Genomic DNA, 16,533 nt, shown 5'->3' with positions numbered 1-16,533 from the left:
TAGCCTCTCGTATAGGTGTTGGGGTTTTCAGGGACCGTTTTGTGACGTACAGGTGCCGGAAAAGTTCTAATAAAGAGGAAGTTAAGCAGTTATTCAGGAAGAGGCGAGGAAGGATATTTGAAAAGGAAGTTAGGCAGACTTATTCAGGAAGAGGCGAGGAAGGACATTTGAAAGCCTCTCGTATAGGTGTTGGGGTTTTCAGGGACTGATTTGTGACGTACAGGTGTCGAAAAAGTTCTAATAAAGAGGAAGTTAGACAGACTTATTCTGGAAGAGGCGAGGAAAGACATTAGAAAAGCCTCTCGCATAGGTGTTGGGGTTGTCGGGAAGTGATTTGTGACCCGTGATAGTTTGACATGACCTCTGCACCTTGGACGGAAAATAAACGTCATACTAGGAGAGGAGTCAAAATAATAAATACAATAAAGCCTAAAGTATTTACACCGCCTTGAGATAGGAAAAAAAAACAGACGGGAAAATCATAAAAAAATCCAACTGACACATGTGGAGAGAGGTCAACAGGTGGACATTAAAATGACACTAGAAAAAAACCCGGATACAAACACACAAACAAACAAACAACTACGGGTGAGGTCGTTCAGGAGACGGTGTGTAATGAAGTTAAGATAATAGGAAGTTTACGTCACCCTTGGAACTTCGAGACACGGGAGAGACACGTATAGATCCGGAATGATACATGTTGCTGATACCATTATTATTATTATTATTATTATTATTATTATTATTATTATTATTATTATTATTATCGTTGTTGTTGTTATTACCTGAAGACGAGTTGAAGGTTACGAAAGCTGCGGTGGCGGAGAGCGGGTGGCGGCGACGGGGGTCAGCGGCCTTGTGGAGAGTGTGTGTGTGTGTGTGTAGACCCGCGTGCCCGCCCCCACCTCTATCTCTCTCTCTCTCTCTCTCTCTCTCTCTCTCTCTCTCTCTCTCAGTGATCAACTTCTCCAATACGGTGCATAATAGAAGACGCTGAAGAATTAGGAGGAGAAGGAGGAGGTGGAGGAGGAGGAGGAGGAGGAGGAGGATAAGGATTATTATTACTATTATTATTATTATTATTATTATTATTATTAGTAGTAGTAGTAGTAGTAGTAGTAGTAGTAGCAGTAGTAGTAGTGGTAGTAGTAGTAGTAGTAGTCGTAGTAGTAGGAGGAGGATGACTAGGAAACATGGAAGAGCAGGCACCATAAAGAATGTATACACTCACCCACCGAGGCCAGGCGTAGCTATACCAGTTACCCCAAACCTTACCTAATGCTGCCCGCTTTAATGGTATAATAAAGCTGACAGCCCCGCCAGCGACTCAAGGAACAGATTCAAGTTTATATATATATTTTTTTTTTAACAACAAAGGACACAGCTCAAGGGCACAAAAAGAGGAAACAATAATAAAAAACAAGCCCGCAACTCGCTGCTCATAAAAAAAAGAATCCAAAGAGATGGCCGAAAGAGAGGTCAGTTTCGGAAGGAGAGGTGTCCAGATACCCTCCTCCTGAAAGAGTTCAAGTCGTAGGCAGGAGGAAATACAGATGAAGGAAGATTGTTCCAGAGTTTACCAGCGTGAGGGATGAAAGGGTGAAGATGCTGGTTAACTTTTGCATAAGGGGTTTGGACAGTATAGGGATGAGCATGAGTAGAAAGTCGTGTGCAGCGGGCCGCGGGAGGGGGGGAGGCATGCAGTTAGCAAGTTCAGAAGAGCAGTCAGCGTGAAAATATCGATAAAAGATAGAAAGAGAGGCAACATGGCGGCGGAATTTAAGAGGTAGAAGACTATCAGTAAGAGGAGGAGAGCTGATGAGACGAAGAGCCTTAGACTCCACTCTGTCCAGAAGAGCTGTGTGAGTGGAGCCCCCCACACTTGAGATGCATACTCCACATCACGCAAAAAGTTTATAACCTTTTTTAATATTTTCACCTTATAAGTTTTTACAATATTGTGAAACACCAATTACTAAGGGTCAAAGGCCCTTCGTCTCCTCCTCTCTTACTAGCAGTCTTCTACCTATTAAATTCCGCCGCCATGTTGCCTCTGTATCTTCTATCGATATTTTCACACCCACACACATGCTACTCTTCTGAACTTGCTAACCGCGGCCCCTCTCCACTCGACTTTCTACTCGTGCACACCCCTCTGCTATCTAAATCCCCTATGCAAGAGTTAACCAGCATCCTCGTTCTTTCATCCCTCACGCTGATTAAATCTAGAATAGCCTTCCTTCGTCTGTATTTCCTCCTGCCTAAGACTTGAACCTCTCTTTTGGTCACTCTTCTAAACTCTTTTTGTAGGGGCACTACTACTACTACTATTACTACTACTACTACTACTACTACTACTACTACTACTACTGCTACTACTACTATTACTATTACTATTACTACTGCTACTACTACTACTACTACTACTACTATTACTACTACTACTACTACTACTATTACTATTGCTGCTACTACTACTACTACTACTACTACTACTACTACTACTACTACTACTACTACTACTACTACTACTACTACTACTACTATTATTACTACTACTACTACTACTACTACTACTGTTACTACTACAACAACAACAACAACTAATAATAATAATAGTAATAATAATAATAATAATAATAATAATAATAATAATAATAATAATAATAATAATAGCAATAATAATTCCGTAATATTAATAATCTCCCCTCCAAGGCCATTCACTCGCAACTAGTACCAAAAATATCAGTGTGCAAAAGTGAGGAAGAGGAGGAGGAGGAGGAGGAGGAGGAGAGAGAGGAAGACTATAAGTGGTGAAGGAGAGTTGGGAGGGAGGAAGGAAGAAGCGAAGGAGGACAGGGAAGTTAGAGAATTATTAAGAAGCCTGAACGATCATTTCAGACTGACGGCAGGAGAGTCACTCATCCGAGACTTTACGGAGCGCATCGTAGCCAATATTAGCAACAGCAACAGCAACAAGAACAATAACAAGAACAAGAATAAGAATAAGAATAAGAACAACAACAACAACAACAGCAACAACTACAACTACTAGTAAGACAACTACTACTACTACTACTACTACTACTACTACTACTACTACTACTACTAGTAATACTGTTTTCTTTCTTTTCTTTTTCTTCTTTCTTTTCTTTTTCAATCTTAGCTTTCTTGGGGGATTTCTTGGACGACTTCAGCCGACCGTTTGTAGCGCGGGCGAATTTCATTTATAGTGAGTACCGTGATGTATGATTATTGCTGCTACTACTACTACTACTACTACTACTACTACTACCACCACTACTACTACAACACACACACACACACACACACACACACACACACACACACACACACACTCACCCACACACACAGACCTTACGAAAGTGCTTGATAATTTTCAGTCTAGTGTTTGCATTTCCTTAACATAAATTACTCCAGCGATACTACTTCATCTGCTTTAAATTTAAACTCTTCGGTTCGATCCCTAGCTGGGCTAACTTAAATTGTCCTAAGACGGCCTAAAAGTGTCAAGCAAGCTCGTGCCGGAGTAGATCAAGGCCGTGGCTGCCCCCTGCCGAGTTGACGCTGGGTGACAGGCATGGTGCGCCATGCTATATAGAATGGATATGAAAATGTCAGAATCGGTACAGAGGAGGATGGCAGAGATGGTTCGCGGGTAATGGGATTCATTTCAAGGAGCGTAAGGAACAAAAGCGCAGAAGTCATCCTCATGTTGAATGTGGCATTAGTTAGACCTCATCTTGAATATGCGGTGCAGTTTTGGTAACCTTACTATAGAAAGGATATCAGCATGTTAGAATCGGTACAGAGGAGGATGACAAAGATGGTTCGCGGATACTGGGATTCATTTCAAGAAGCGTAAGCAACAGAAGCGCAGAAGTCATCCTCAAGTTGTATTTGGCATCAGTTGGACCTCATTTTGAATATGCGGCGCAGTTTTAGTCACCTTACTGTAGAATGGATATCAGAATGTTAGAATCGGTACAGAGGAGAATGAAAAAAATGATTCACGGGTACTAGGATTCATTTCAAGGAGCGTAAGCAACAGAAGCTCCGAAATCATTCTGAAGCTGTATTTGGCATTAGTTAGACCTCATCTTGAATATGCGGTGCAGTTTTGGTCACCTTACTATAGAATGTATGTCAAATGTATGTCAAGCTGCATTTAGCATATAGTTAGACCTCTTCTGGATTATGCGGTGCAGTACTGGTCACCTTACTATAGAATGGATATCAAAATGTTAGAATTGGTACAGAGGAGGATGACTGAGATGGTTCGCGGGTACTGGGATTCATTTCAAGGAGCGTAAGCAACAGAAGCGCCGAAGTCATCCTCAAGCTGTATTTAGCACTAGATAGACCTCATCTTGAATATGCGGTGCAGTTTTGGTCACCTTACTATAGAATGTATGTCGAATATATGTCAAGCTGCGTTTAACATTAGTTTGACCTCCAGTTGATTAAGCGATTCAGATTTAGTCACCTTACTATAGAATGTATGTCAAAATGCTGGAATCGGTACAGAGGAGGATGACAAAGATAATTCACGCGTTAAAAACTTGCCATTTGAGGAAAGACTTAAACAAATAAACTTACATTCTCTAGCAAGGCGGAGGATGCGAGGAGACTTGATCGAGGTTTATAAACGGTTGAAGGGCTTTAATAAGGGGGATATTAGTAAGGTTCTAATGGTAAGAGAACCGGGTAGGACACGCAGTAATGGGTTTAAAAAGTGGAAAAATTCAGATTCAACAAGGACATAGGCACTAATTGGTTTACTAAAAGAGTGGTAGATGAGTCGGTCTGTCTGTCTGTCGGTCGGTCGGTCTCTCTCTCTCTCTCTCTCTCTCTCTCTCTCTCTCTCTCTCTCTCTCTCTCTCTCTCTCTCTCTCTCTCTCTATATATATATATATATATATATATATATATATATATATATATATATATATCCACACACACACACACACACACACACACACACACACACACACACACACACTCACAAATCATCAATACTCTTTCATTAGTCCCTCTCATAACCTAACCTTTACGGACCCAAACGTTCGTCACCTTCCAATACTTTTATTCTGAATACCTCATCGCTTTCCTCACCTCTGCCTCTCTGCATTGTTGCCTGTCTTTGTTACGTGAGCTGACGGCCGTGACTCAAGTGAGGGGCGATACACAGGTAAATACGGATACGTTCATACACAAAGCAGAAATATCCAAAGACTTAGAAACTTGCAACGCAGAGGACAAATAAGGCCCCTTTCACATGAGCGGTTTCTGCCGCTTCGGCGAACGGCAACCGCACGGCACCTGGACATCTACGGTCAAGTGTGGTGTCTGCTGCATCCGCTTCGGTATCTCCTTCAGTCATATTTCTAATCCTCTCTTGAGGGATCCCACAAACAAGGCCGTCTTTCAATCTCGGAGATCAGCAGCTCCGTGTCATGATAATTTTTAATTAGTCATAACCCTGAAATTTATATGCAGATGTTTGTTGTACAGAGGTATACAGAATTAATATGTAAGATACTTACATTTTCAATATACATTAATTGAAAGTTCATATGATGGAAAATATAGTGCATACCAGCTTTTCCAATGATGCAAAGTGGTGGCGTGCCCTTCCTCCCAGTGTTGACAGACAACTATCCCTCGCTGCAAGTGGCAAACACCGCATGTGTGAAGGCGCCCACAGCAACACATGACCACCGAAACCGCTGTGCGGCATTTCTGCCGCTGTGGTACGTTTTTTTTTTTTTTTTTTTTTTACGTGTCCTATAGCGCCGATAGGCTATTCGTGAGGGGCCTAGATGGTAGTCGGCCCCAGCCCGTCATGGCGCAGGCAAGTGTTTATAGTGGCGCCATCTTCTCTTGTTGGAATGAATAAGTCTGTTTTTTTTTAAGGATCTGTACGTGATCGAGTCTTCCAAACGATCGAATGTTTCTGTGAAATTGGGGCAGGCGGTGGCTGAGTGGTAGCGTGCTGGGCCTACATTCAACGCGTGATGGACGACGCGGGTTCGAATCCCCACGCTACCACCTGGGATTTTTCAGTCACCGCCGAGTGGCTTAAAAATATCCACATGCTGTCCTGAAGACCACCCATCAATCCGGACTCTAGAGGAACCGTCCAAGTGAATCAAGAAGGAGTTCCGGGGGGCAGCATGAGCCAAGAGAGGATGGCGCCACTATAAACACTTGCCTGCGCCATGACGGGCTGGGGCCGAATACCATCCAGGCCCCTCAAGCAGCCTACCGGCACTATAGGTATAGACTTAAAAAAAAATAAAAAATCCACTAGGAATTTCGTACTACCTTTCCTTCTATCTTCTATTGATATTTTCATACTGACTGCTCTTTCAACTTGCTCACTGCATACCTCCCCCCCCTCCCTCGGCCCCGCTGCACTCGACTTTCTACTTAACCCGGTGGTGGTAGCAGCGGGGACCATGTTTCTTAATGGTCCCCCCAAGCGAGAAAAATGAGAAAAAATCACCCCTCACACAAACCATTTCATAATATATATCAAAGCATTTGTGATCGGATTATGTCTCATCTATTTTGGGGGGTTTAAATCATGGCACAAATTTGGCCCGTCGCTGCTACACGGTAAAGCCACAAATTTTGCCCGTCGCTGCTACACGTAAAGCCACAAATTTGGCCCGTCGCTGCTACACGAAAAACCACAAATTTGGCCCGTCGCTGCTACACGGTAAAGCCACAGGTTTGGCCCGTCGCTGCTACCGGGTTAAGCTCACCCCTGTATTATACAAATCCCTTATGCGAGAGTTAATCAGCATCTAAATTCTTTCAGCCCTTTCGCTGGTAAAATCTGAAATAGCCTTCCTTCCTCTATATATCCTTCTGCGTGTGACTTGAACGCCTGCAAAAGGAGAGTATTAAGACTCTTCAAATGACTATTTTGATCTCTGTTTCGGAAGCTTCATCTGAACACTTTGCGGGAGTAGCGTCATTGCGCGCTGTTTTGTATCTTGCGCCCTTGAGCTGCATCCTTTTCTGTGTATATATAAAAAAAAAAATCTTCCCGGCCCCTCCCTCCTCGGGTGTTGAGCCATTCACTGCGCAGAGATGCAAGCCGCGGCGACCCCGGACACGTCCTCACCGGTGACCCCGGTTTTGTGTGAACTCTTTTTTTTTTTTTTTTTAAATTGAACGTAATATAATTGCTTAATATGAGTCATTATCCTTTGATGCTCGGTAATGACTGTGGCATCCAACCGTATCACTAATACTACTTAGCACTAAATTTATACATAACAGCTTATCATCATCTACTACTACTTCTACTACTACTACTACTACTACTACCACCACTACTACTACTACTACCACTACTACTACCAATACTCCCTCTTCTCCTCCTGCTGCTGGTACTGCTATCACTACTACTACTACTACTACTACTCTACTACTACTACTACTACAACAACTACTACTACGACTACCATCTTCACCATCCCACCATCACTACGCAGGCGCAGGATGTGTAACCAGGCACGGCCTTCCCTGGATGACCACAGCTGCGCACCGTGGGTTGGATGCTCCAGGAACAGTGGTGTGGGGATAATTCAGCTGATATTGATTCATAGCGCAAATAATGACTGTGACCTGCGGAGCTGTGTCTTGGAAAGGTGATGTGGCCGGTGGGAGTCCGTCCACGATGTTAATACTGTACTGACGGAGATGAGTTGGCGACCACAATCGATAACGTGAACAATTGTACTTATGTTAGAATATATTTGCCTGGCGACAGACTAATGGCCATGATTAAGTGCAGAAAGACACCTGCCGAAAGGGCCGTTAGTCACCATGGTAAGGCATACACGGGAAAGTTTGTAAAGTTTCGTTTAGTCGGCGCAACATCTGTGGTCATAAGCCGGAGAGAGACAGAAGGGGGAGGAATTATAGGAGAAGGGAACAGATCCCAGGAGACGGGACACAACCCCCGATTAATACCTGGTACCCATTCACTGCTGGGTGGACAGGGGCGTAGGGTATCGGAAAAGCCGTCCAAATTTTTCCACTCCGCCCGGGAATCGAACCCCGGCTCTCTCGGTTGTGAGCCGAGTTTGCTAACCACTGCACCACGAAGACCCCCAAACATACACGAGAGGTGAGGGGGTGCTGCAAGGCTACCAAAGACCCTTCCGTATCCTCACTTCATTTCCCAGTTGTCTCAATAAGCACCGGAGAACAGTTCACCTTGCTCTCTAAGGACCCGTTCACACTGTGCCGACTCTGGGCCACGACAACCCAGCGACTCCGGGTACTCGAGATCTTGGGTGTGAACTTTTGATGTGGAAGGGTCGCACATGGTCGGAAAGAGGTCTAGAAACGATCGCCGGATGCTGAGTTGGCACAGTGTGAAGGGGACCTAAAAGTTGCTGGGTTGTCGTGGCCCAGAGTAGGTGCAGTGAAAAGGGAGACTACGGAAAAATTATCTCGCTTTTCACATCAAACTACATGCACTTCATAACTTCTTCAAACTTTATCAAGGCATAAAAAGTAGCTGGGTGGTGACTGTTGCTTCAAAGCCACCAATGTCGACAAGAGAAACAGTATCCCCATGCAATATACTTGTACCTATATATATATTTTGCCTGATTTTTTTTATTTTTTTATTCGTCGCCTGGCTTCATTAAAGTGTTATTTTCTAAGGTGTTTTAGTCTTTCCTTTGTCTATATATCAAGTGATTTCGCCTACGACTTACACTCTTTGAAGGGGAGAGTACTGACACACTTCTCCTCCCGATATTGACCTTCCTCTCTTTCGGCCACTCTTCTGAACTCATTTTTATCGGGGCATTGTTTGAAGGGCCTTTTTTTCACATTATTATTTTTTATTGCCCTTGAGCTGCTTCCTTTACTGTAAATATATATATATATATATATATATATATATATATATATATATATATATATATATATATATATATATATATAACAAATGATTTCACTGTTACACCTCAGAAGACTTAATATTTAGTTCTGTTTCCCTAAAGTGGACGAATGTGTTCTGCTGAGTAAGTATTTGATCCAATAAACATCTGGGGCTTCGTAGTGCAGTGGTTAGCACACTTGGCTAAAATTCGAGAGAGCCCGGGTTCGATTCCCGGGCGGAGTGGAAAAATTTGGGCGGCTTTTCCGATACCCTACGCCCCTGACCACCCAGCAGTGAATGGGTACCAGGTATTAATCGGGGGTTGTGTCCCGTCTCCTGGGGTCTGTTCCCTTCTCCTATAATTTCTTCCCCTTCTGTCTTTCTCCGGCATATGACCACAGATGTTGCGCCCACTAAACAAAACTTTCCAACTTTTCCGATAAACATCACCCAACCATCATCTGCGTTAGAAACATCTGATAACTTGCGTGTCTGTTGATTCTGACGCAGATTTACGAAACTAACTCTTTTGAGATTTGTCACCAGTATATTATTATCCGTCACTCGTGTTTGAACGCCTTTATCGACGCGTACCAGACACTTGTTCACTGTTCAGTCACCGCCGAGTGGCCTAAGACTACCCACATGCTGTCCTGAAGACCACCATCAACCCGGACTCTATCGGAACTGTCCAAGTGAATCAAGAATGAACTCCGGGGGGGCAGCATGAGCCAAGCAAGATGGGGCCGCTATAAACACTTCCCTGCGCCATGACGGGCTGGGGCCGACCAACAGGACCCCACCAATAAAGCCTATCGGTGCTATAGGCTGTACTTAAGGAAAATGATCGTAAGAACTGAGATTACAGACTAGATCATCCTGGGTCACTGTAACAAGGCCCAGTGAATTATTCGAAGCTCAAGTGTTTTATTTTTTTAGAGAAAGTAGATTGGAATAGAAAATAAAATACAAGAGAACAGAGATATGAGAGAGAGAGAGAGAGAGAGAGAGAGAGAGAGAGAGAGAGAGAGAGAGAGAGAGAGAGAGAAGCTATTCAAATGCCACTGGAGACGACATTCAATCTCTTCTGAAGTTTGTCCGATGAAGTCTACCAAAGAACTTTTGAGACGAGGGAATAGAGAATGAGCTTGTAAGGTTATGTTGCTAAATATCTGTATGGGCGGGGCGCGGAGGGAACGGAGAGGAAGGAAGGGATAGGAAGGAGGAAGGGGAAGGGAAGGGAAGGGAGCGGGGAAGTGAGGTAAAGATTTGGATGCGATGCTAAGCGGGCTAGTTGGGTTTCAGCTTTTGAGGAGGGCAGAAAAGGAAGAGAGGAAGGAAGGAAGGAAGGAAGGAAGGTAAGAATCAAGTAAGGAAGGAAGAAGGAAGGGAGGGAAGAAGGAAGGGAAAGAAGGATGAAAGGAAGGATAGTAGAGAAGGGAGGTAGGAAGTTGGGGACGGAAAAAAAAAGAACAGAGAAAGGAAAAGGAGAAGAAGGAGGGAAAAAAGAAAGTAAGTAATAAATGAAGGAAGAAGGGAAGGAAGGAAGGAAGAAAGGAAGGAGGGAAGAAAGAAAGAAAGAAAGAAAGAAAAGAAGAAAGAAAAAAAGAGAGAAAGAAATAGAGAAAGAAAGAGAGAAAGAAAGAGAGAGGAAAGAGAGAGAGAAGTAGAGAGAGAAAGAGAGAGAGAAAGAGTGAGAAAGAGAGAAAGAGAGAAAGAGAGAAAGAGAGAAAGAAAAAAAGAAAAAGAAAGAGAGAAAGAAAAAAAGAAAAAGAAAGAGAGAAAGAAAAAAAGAAAAAGAAAGAGAGAAAGAAAAAAAGAAAAAGAAAGAGAGAAAGAAAAAAAGAAAAAGAAAGAGAGAAAGAAAAAAAGAAAGAAAGAAAGAAAAAAAGAAAGACAGAAAGAGAGGAGGGAATGAATGAATGAATGAATGAAGGAAGGAGGGAAGAGAGAGAAAACGAAGTATCTAACCGCCATATTCTCAGTGAAGCTCTTCCCTCTTCGTCGAAGCGTCTCTTAGAGAGTGTGTTTCCGTTGAAGGGTATGCCCAGCCCCTAACCTTCGAAACAATCTTTCCGTGTAGTGTTGGTACTACTGCAAATCAAACAAACGTTGAAAACCGAAACCTTAATGCAATTTGGGTACATTTCTATAATGGATTATATAGTGTGACTAATATTTATGTAAACAGTGCTTGATACAGTGACATACATTATATATAGCAGAAATTTTACATTGATGCATTTAATTGGTTGGTGGCTAAGTTTGCTTTGCTTTCATATCATCCCGTTACCTGTGGGCGGAGCTTAGGAGACCTCGTTAGAATAAACTGCTTTTATTTTATTTATTTTCCTCCTGTTCCATGAGACATCTCTTTCTCCCTTCGTTATTTCTCACTTGTAAATATATTTTAACTAGCTTTAGAGCTCCTATCAGTGGGTGGAAAATGGTATAATCTATATTGCTGAGCTTTGCTAAGCTCCACCCACAGGTGACGTCACTAGTTTGAAGATTGGCTGTGGGAAGCCCAGCACGGAGTACGACATACCACCACATATTCACACAGACTTGTGAAACAAGCGCCCGGAGAAAGCCTGTTAGTCCGTCACTTTAAAATTCATCCCAGCAATCTTAATGCATGCTTATGGTTCGAAGTGCCCGCCCTACAAACGCTCAAAAAAGATAACTGTTGTGAATAGTTGAGACTAAAGGGCGGGGCGTGCTGGTTGAGAGGTGTGTTCCAGTGTTGGATTAAATTATCATAGGAACCGTGAAGTCTTGAATAAACAGAAAAAAATATTATCTCTCGCATTGTGTTATTTTTTATATAAGGCCTAGAAAACTTAAATTGTTCTTATACCCAATTAATAATACAGCAACATGGAAAAATGTTGTAATAAAGCATTAAATGTGCGAAGATATTAGCGAAGAGCGGGCCTTCACCTCCTCTTCGTCAAGAGAGGAAATTAGTTCATTTTTTTCCCGCTCGCTGCTTCGCGCGCTGCATCAAAGACACTCCTCGTCACTGAGAATACCGTTTGGTCCACGAAGCCTTGTTTCCTCGCGTGAAGGGGGAAGAGATTCACTGAGAATACGGCCGGAAGTAAGGAAGCAGAGAGGAAAGTTGATAAGAAATTAAGGACTTAAAAAAGGAAGGAAGGAAGGAAGTTGGAAAGTTTCGTTTAGTCGGCGCAACATCTGTGGTCATAAGCCGGAGAGAGACAGAAGAGGAAGGAATTATACGAGAAGGGAACAGACCTCAGGAGACGGGACACAACACCCGATTAATACCTGGTACACACTCACTGCTGGGTGGACTGGGGCGTAGGGTATCGGAAAAGCCGCCCAAGAAGGAAGGAAGATAAGAAGCAATGATGAAAGAGAGGAGAAGGAAAAGCCAGATGTCAGTCAGGAAGGGAAGATCACCAGTGGAACGTCCCTTAGGGAATCAGTACTTGGAATCAGAAGTATTAGGAATACATAGGAATACATAGGAAGAACAGACACCAGAAGACCTGTCGGTCTATGGCGAGGGTGTCTGTTTACTACCTCTACTACAAGTAATCTACGTGTGGTAAGACAGGATAGAATATATGAAGGCTCCTCCCCACCCACCTCTCCCTCCGGCAACGTTCCAGCAGGAAATAGTTAGAAGAGAACACCATGTGCCTTTAAGGAAGAAAGGGACATGGAAATTTTACAGTAAAGAGAGAAATAAGAGGAAATTACTACCTTTAACTTACACTACTGGTGACCTAGGCTGTGGGGGAAACTAATGTCCTCAGGTTTTACTAGTGCTGCAGGCTGCCTGAGACAAACGAAAAAGGGTCAGTAAACAGTGTATGTAGTTGAGTCATAAAAAAAAAAAAAGCTAGTATTAAATTGGACTGCTCACGATGGGGTGAGATGTAGTTTCAGGGGTTACCGGTAGAGGCTTGATCCTCGTTTACCTTCGGTACAGGGGTACGCTCCAGTATCCTGTTAACCTTACTGTTCCCACACCTCACTGCCTGAAACATATGAAAAAGGGTCAGTAAACTCTTTTATCCCTGATATACTTATCCAATGAAGATTTGAAGCTATTAATACTCTGTGCGCTAACTACTGACGGTGGGAGTCTATTCCAGTGATCGACGACTCTATTATTGAAATAACTTCTGCGCGCCAATGTGTTACATCGGTTTCCCTTTAACTTCATGCCGTTGCTGCGTGTTATTGTGTTGGTGTCTCTCTGAAATAGACTATCTGGGTTAATGCTTTCGAATCTATTAATGATTTTGAACACTTCAATTATGTCCCCTCTTACTCTTCGCTTCTTTAAAGAAAACATATCTAAACGCTTTAAACGCTCGTCATACGTCAAGTTACGGAGCGTTGGAATTTGTTTGGTTGCTCGTCGCTGTATCCTTTCTAGCAAAACTTGATATTTTATATAATTCGGTAACCAGAACTGAACGGAGTATTCTAGGTGTGGTCTTACAAATGCTAAATATAATCTCTTCATAAGTTCGGGTGATTTATGATCAAAGTTTCTTGAGATCATATTGGCTGTTTTACTCGCTGCAGAACATTGACCACTCATTTTAAGAGAGTTACTGATAATGACACCAAGATCTTTTTCTTGTTTTACTTCGCTGAACTCATGTCCTTGAAGCTCATATTTAAAGTTAGGATTATTTTCACCTATGTGCATTACTTTACATTTATCTACGTTGAAACTCCAATCGGCAAGTCTTATTAAGTCTGATTGAATGTTCTCGCAATTTTTACTGCTCGTTACTGTACCTCCTAATTTGGTGTCGTCGGCGAATTTGGCTACTTTTGACAGGACATCAGTCTCTAAATCGTTCACGTAAACTATGAATAGTGTTGGCCCCAGGACCGAACCTTGGGGCACGCCACTGGTTACGGGTTTGCCAATCGGATGTTTCACCATTAAGAACTACACGTTGTTTTCTGTCGGTGAGCCAGTCATGAGTCCACGCACACAGATGGTCACTAATACCGTGGGAACGCAGTTTTGAAATAAGCCTAACGTGGGGAACTTTATCAAACGCTTTCTGAAAGTCTAGGTAAATTACGTCATATGGGGCTCGGGCGTCCCAACTTGAATAAACGTCGTTGAAAAAAGTTAATAAGTTGGTAAGGCAAGATCGATTACTACGAAATCCATGCTGTTTATCAGTTATCAAATCATTTGTTTCAAGGAAAGTGATAATTTTATCCCTGATTTTTTTTTTCCGAATAATTTAATTAGGACAGACGTAAGGCTGATAGGACGATATTTACTGGCTTGTTTTTTATCTCCTTTTTTTAAATATCGGGGTAACATTGGCCTTTTTCCACTCTAGAGGCAGACTAGCCTGTGCTAATGACATGTTGAACATTGGGTAGGCGGTGGCCGAAGTGATAGCGTACTGGACCCACATTCGCCGCGTGATGGACGACGCGGGTTCGAATCCTCACGCTACCACTCGGATTTTTCAGTCACCGCCGAGTGGCTTAAAACTAACCACATGCTGTCCTGAAGACCACCCATCAACCCAGACTCTAGAGGAAGCCGTCCAAGCGAATCAAGAACGAGTTCCGGGGGGCAGCATGAGCCAATGCAAGATGGCGCCACTACAAACACTCGCCTGCGCCAGAACGGGCTGGGCCGCCCATCAGGCCCCACCTGGAAGAAGCCTTGGGCCGACCATCAGGCCCCACCGGGAAGATGCCTACCGGCGCAATAGGCAACAACGTAAAAAAAAAAAAAAAAAATTAACGTTATGGGTAATTCTAGCTGTTGACTACATTCTTTTAACCCTAGAAGGGTATTCCTGTGCCATTTCGAATCACACACTTGCGTGTTTCTAATTTTCGCGCGCATTGTTCACACAGCAATGGGTATTTTGCAACATTTGATGTTTATATCCTCTGTATTCCACTTGCTCTCGTAGGGGAAGGGTGTGCGTCAGTGCTCCGCATTTGTTTCTAAGTATGGTAAGTAGTTGTGTATCCAACTGGCACAGGTATACCCGAATCGTTTTTTGGATAAAAAAAAAGTGTGAAGGAAAGTAGTCACATGTTACAGTTACAGTGAGTAAAAGTTGCTGATCAGTAAACATGACTCATATACTAAACCTAGTTTTGGCGTATATATTATCTGCGATTTTTTTTTTTTTTGCGGGTTTGAGTCATGGCCACAAAACGAACGCGACCAATTCCTGATGATGACATATGTAAGATACTGAACTCCAGTGTGATGTCTCAGCCAACAGACATCACACTGAAATCAATCACTGATGCTGGAAACTCCTCAGTGAGTGTGGGTGGAGATGCCCCCCTCCCCCTCTAAGAATAACTGGTAAGTCAAAGTCAGACTTTATTTTTATTTTGCTATTATAAAACATAGCTAGTAGTGGACCGGATCACTTATTTTTGAACCAGAGTACCATTTAAAATCAATAAAACGTGTCTTTATATTATATTTTCCTTTTTTTCTACAGTGAGGCCACTTGGCATCACCCATTTCTATTCATTCCAGGCACCATGATTGCTGTGCAGCCCAGGGTTGAGAGGCAGACTGGGGCATCTAACATCATTCTAGTTTAGTGTGGACACATTTTTTTTCTTAATTTAATTTTTTTTAATGAAACAAAAATCTCAAAATATATATTTTTTTTTCATTGATCTAAAAGTATGATTTTTTTTTTTTTTTTTGTTAATGTAAAACATAGCCAGTATTACTCCGGAAAACATATTTTTGTACCACAATTTCATTTATAATCAATAAAACATGTCTTTATATTTTCTTTTACTTTTTTCCTACAGTGATTCCAATTGGCACACGTAAACCCGGAACGTTAAAATTTTAGGGAATACCTTTCTAGGGTCTCTTAACACGCGAGGAGATAAATTGTCGGGGCCCGGAGATTTGTTTGAATCAATTTTTTTGCAGGTACGCACGCACTTCACTGATATCGATTTCGGTCAACGCAAGCTTATGTTCTTCAGGGCCTTGAAAAATAGTCCTCGGGGCTGGGATCGATGTCATGTTCTCTTTTGTGAATACGCTACTAAAGGCTGAATTTAGAACCGACGCCATCCCTTTATCATCATTAATCGTATCGCCATTTACTAATAGTGGGCCGATATTATTTTTTACATTTTTTTTGCTTCTTATGTAACTGAAAAATAATCTGGGAATTTTCTTCGCATCAAGTGATATTTTCATCTCATAGTCGCGTTTCTGTTTTCTGATTTTCCTTTCGCACTCTCTCTTGATTTTGATATAATTAGTATGATCCTGTGAAGTGCGTGAGAGTTTATATTTCTTATACATTTTTCTTTTTTCGACGATGATTTTCTGCAGGTAATTAGTCATCCATAACGTCTTTTGATTCTCTGTCCTTCGTTGCTTGAGTGGGATGAATTTATTTACGCTAGCTGTGATTTGTGCAGTAAAACGATTATACATTTCTTGAACGCTGACGTTATTGAACAAATTATTCCAATTTACTGAAGCCAATTCTCTTCTTAGGTCCTTAAACTTTGCTTTTCTATAGTTAGGTATTAGGAGTCAGTTTTCTCGTGCTTTTGTTTCAATATTTAAA

General features: G+C 42.3%; 1 non-coding gene across 1 annotated transcript; it reads left to right on the top strand.

Moving 5' to 3' along the window:
* The first annotated feature begins 9,105 nt into the window (after positions 1 to 9,105).
* Positions 9,106 to 9,179, top strand: Trnaf-aaa (transfer RNA phenylalanine (anticodon AAA)). Its single transcript has one exon. It is a non-coding gene; the product is annotated as a tRNA-Phe (tRNA).
* Positions 9,180 to 16,533: the final 7,354 nt, after the last annotated feature.

Source organism: Eriocheir sinensis, unplaced genomic scaffold (assembly GCF_024679095.1).
Source record: "Eriocheir sinensis breed Jianghai 21 unplaced genomic scaffold, ASM2467909v1 Scaffold223, whole genome shotgun sequence".
In the NCBI taxonomy this organism is placed as follows: domain Eukaryota; kingdom Metazoa; phylum Arthropoda; class Malacostraca; order Decapoda; family Varunidae; genus Eriocheir; species Eriocheir sinensis.
Note: the sequence above shows the minus strand (reverse complement) of the source record. Positions and strands in the feature narration are given on the sequence as shown.